General features: G+C 30.7%; 1 long non-coding RNA gene across 1 annotated transcript in view; it reads right to left on the bottom strand.

Annotated features, from left to right (window-relative positions):
• The window catches only part of LOC128250913 (uncharacterized), a 154408-nt gene that overhangs the window by 41675 nt on the left and 108028 nt on the right, over nt 1-4705 (bottom strand). The window lies entirely within an intron of this gene.

Raw genomic sequence — 4705 nt, 5'->3', positions numbered from 1 at the left:
TCTCACTTTCAAAAGATTTTTTACCTGTAATGTGATTTTTGCATTATACTTTGAGAAGGAGGTGAAAAGACCAAAAAAAAAAAAAGCATTAAAGAAAAGGATAAAAAAAATAAATGCAAAACAAAAAAAAAAAAACAAGAAAGATATTTCTTCTTTATTGGTATAATTCAGTCTGTTGAATCAACTAATCTATATTGTCAGACCGACATTGCATTTCAATTTATAGAGACAGAAACTATATTTCATTCGCCTCTTTTTTTTTCTCTTTTTTTTTGTTTTTTTTTTTTACGTATATTTATTACTCTCAATTTAGGGAGGACATCTCTCTCTCTCTCTTTCTCTCTCACCCTCCCACATAACCCACCTAGCTATCTACTCTGCCTTGCTGCAAACTATAAAGAAAAAAACAAAATGAAAGAAAAGAAAGGAAAGAGACCTTTATGGAACATCTAAAAGATTTTTTGAAACTAGTGATTTTTTTTATTGATCATTAACATAAATTATATTCATGTGTATATATGTATGAATGAATATGTATGTATGTTATATATATATATATACACACACAAACATGTACATTTATATACATACATATGCATATATATATGTATACACATATATAGATAGATTATATATATGTATATATAAATATGTGTAAATATTATACACATACATATATACACATGTACATGTAGGTATATGTGTGTGCATGAGAGATGCACACATATAAATGTGTGAATGTATATGTATATATATATGTGTGTGTGACCATGTATATATACAAACTTATATAGATATATACACACATACATCATATGCAGTTATATACCTTATATATACCATATATATATATATATATAAATGTATAAGAGGTGTGTGTGTGTAAAAGAAAATTGGGCTTTTTGCTGGTATCAGTTTTCTACTGGACAAATTTACACACACACATACGCACACACATTTAAAAAATAAATCAAAGTTTGTTTTTTTTTCAATAAAGTAATATGATGGTTCTATCATTGTTAATTTAAGCCATCAAAATTTATTCTAGGAGTACTCTGATAATATATATTCTTAGTTTCTCGTTTTATTCAATAATCCCCTAGACTAGTTGAACTGAAACATTTCATAGACAATGCAAGTGATTTCCATAGTTTTAGATTTCCAGTCAAGTCAGACTGCAAGGCCAAATATATTTGTGACAAGCACACAATATCTGTCTGTCTATCCCCATAGAAAATGTTAGAAAATATATGTAATCTTGATTGTACCAAATGTTTATTATCTTTCCCAGCTACTTTTAATTCTTCTGCTTGTTTTTAACCAACTATAAATCATTTGCAATATCTTAGCTAAGCAAGTGAATAAAAGAAAACAATCAAATGGTAGTTTTAATGTTACTTATTCCATAGAAAACACTGATTAAAAATTCTGCAAATAAATATTGAATTGATAACTGACCAAAAGTCTTGATTGCAAATGATTTTAACAACTATAAATTTTTTAAAATGGTAATTTAATGTCTTATATAGATTTCTGTAACTTCTGACTGATGAACTTTGAAAAGAATCCAATAGTTGGAAGCAATGTGACCACACACTGAGAAAACATCTATTGTCTGGCCAAAACGATGTTTGTCTGCTAAGATTTTGTAGTTTGATTTACTACAAACTTGAAAATCTGCTTACAATTTCTTTTTGGCACTTCTATCAGTAAATAGATATATATCAACTACAAAGCTACTTAGGTTTAAGGTATTTAATATAATAATAATAATAGTAATAATAATAATAATAACAATATAAAGATAATAAATAAATACATATACATACATACATACATATATATATATATATATATATATATATATATATAAAAGAAATATCAGCCAGACACAGATTCTGAGCACTTTGATAGAGAGAAAAGACCAAACTTAATTCATCTTATTCAAGTATATCAAATCATTTTGTATAGCTAGATTTCCTTTTATTTTTTATTTCTCTTCTTCTTCTACTCTTAGATTTTTTAGGAAATCTTTCAATCGTTTATGTAATATTACATTCTAATAGAGTAATTAGAAATAACTTCATCACTTGAAGTCATTTAGATTTCTTACAGTGCCATCATCATCATCATTGTCATTTAACATCTACTTTTCCATGCTTGCATAGGTCAGACAGAACTTCTTGTGGAAGATTTTCTACAACCAGATGCCCTTCCTATCACCAACCCTCACCTTCAAGTAAACTTATATTTCCTCTTGGACAGATAGACAGACACATTTTTCACAGAACATTGCAAATTAACGACAATGCTTGTATGATGGTGATGCTCTTTTACAATCATCACATGATGTCTAGACAGGGGCAAATACAACACACACACACACACACATCATTTAATTTCACTGTTCCTTGCTAGCATAGAATAATGAAAGTTAAATGATGATGATGATGATGATAAATGTATATATGAGCGAATGAGTCCTCAACACCACATTAGTTGATAAATATTCATTATTTGTGGGTTGACAAAGCTACCATTGGTTTCAAATCCAACTGAAACCAACTTTGCCTTTCATTCTCCCATCGTCTTCATCGTCCTCTTGACATTACTGTCTTCAAGTTCTAGGATTCTTAAGGCTGGTTACGCAGTTTCCATGGTATATAAGCCACCAAGATCACAACATTTCCCTTGAATGGGACACCAGTCTATTTAAGAGTTAATTATAGTTGAGTGGATTGGAACAATGTGAAATGAAATGTTTTCCTCAAGAACACAACACACTGCCTGGTTCGGGAATTGGAACCATGATCTTGCAATCATGAGTGCAACACCATAACCATTAACACTGATAAAATAAAGTGATTGTTGTAAATGAATGTCATTCATTTCCAATATTCTTCAAAAACATGTCTGGCCTTGCCATGAGAAAATATTACCTTGCTTTGGACACAGGTGAGGGTTGGTGATAGGAACAGCATCTGGCTGTAGAAAAATCTGCCTCAATAAACTCCATCTAACCCATGCAAGCTTGGAAAAGGGGTCATTAAAATAGTAATGATGTTGTACCCTATAATGGATAGATAAACCCAGAGTGGGTTCAATGACTATCTAGCAATAGCATAGGCCTTCAGAAATTCCAGGTTGTTGTCCATCATGTTAGAAGACCACTGCAAGTGAGGCACCCCTTAACTTCGTTAAAGTGTGTCTCTAGAACCCTCTTCAGACCTAGGTTATGTCTGCTCCAATAATCAGTGATGACTTGGTCAGTGAATCTTCTGTGACGATCAACAGTCAATGGCAAGATGAGCTGCTATGGATCATACTATCCCAACATGTTTATGCATATAAGTGGGGACCAGATGTGAACTTACTCACTGAAACTCCAAACATTTGTTAGTCAGAGCCAGCTCAACCCATCCCATCTAAATCCTGCCACAAGTACAAACAAGTTGTAATAATGGATTACTGTCTGGGCTGAAGTCATGAACCCATCTTTTTATATATGTTTTTTTAGAAACTTCCTCAGTCGTTTCAGATTTGAAGGTCATTGAAATTTAGGTTTGCTGCAACCTTATTCTATATGATGTTTTGGCTTTGAGAAATAGCTGCCAAAATTTCTCAAATTTCATGTCAACATTATTTCGAAATAAAACAATAATATATTTGATAAATAGAGTGCTAGAAACAAATCTATTTCAGAAAGAGAGTTAGTTCCTGCTATACTCTCAAGCACATTGAGCAGCAAGTTAACACCACAAGTTTCTGTTGGCTGTGGTTTTCTCTGCTTCTGGCATTGTGATATTGGTCTTTCTCTTATTGGTCATGAATGTTCTGTGCTATGTACTCTTCAGAATTCCTCTCTTTTCCCCTCTGGTGGTGTCCACTTGAAAGCTGTTTTAGCATGGTGTTGTTCTGGTAACCAGAGTGTGTAACTTGTTAGTTTTTATCTTCATTCTGTGACATTTTTCACTATGTGGTTTTGTGTTGCCTCTTTTTAGAATGTCTTCATTGGTTATGGGACCTTGCCAGTACATTCTCAGAATCTTAAACTCATGGATTCTGAGAGAGTACTTCAATATTTTATTTTAACTACTCAGCAACATCTTCTACCAGGTGCTTTCTTTTGTTTTTGGTTTTTAGCAGAGGTTCTTTTTTTTATGAGGGAGGGGGTCATATGTAGCTTTAGATATAATATATCTATAAATTTAAAACAATTATGTATGTATTTTTTAAATTATAAATTGGAGAAAAAGGGGGAAAATGGTAAAAAGATAAGAAGAATTATGTAATGTAAAGCTGCAAAAAAATTTTTTTGCAAGAATAAAGGAAAGAATAAAGACATTGTTCTTATTTTTCTTTACTTTTTTTTTTGTCTTTTTGGCTAACATTGTAATCATTATTTTGAAATGATCACCTTTGTGTGAAACACCCAGATTGATTATATTTCGCTTTTTTCTCTTTTTTTCTTTTGTTTATTTTTTTTTTGTTAATTCTTTTTCCCCGAATTTTTCATTTATTTCTTATTTTTATTTTATTTCATTTTTTTTTTTTGCTGAATAAAAAATAACAAATGTAAGAAAAGAGTCATTTATATCAAATAGGTATTTAAATTGATTCTCAGCTATAGAACATAAAAGTTAATATATCAGATTAAAAGGTTAGGAATATTGAAATTCAATAGAGGAATAGTTCTAATTGATTG

This window comes from Octopus bimaculoides, chromosome 26 (assembly GCF_001194135.2).
Source record: "Octopus bimaculoides isolate UCB-OBI-ISO-001 chromosome 26, ASM119413v2, whole genome shotgun sequence".
In the NCBI taxonomy this organism is placed as follows: Eukaryota; Metazoa; Mollusca; class Cephalopoda; order Octopoda; family Octopodidae; genus Octopus; species Octopus bimaculoides.
Note: the sequence above shows the minus strand (reverse complement) of the source record. Positions and strands in the feature narration are given on the sequence as shown.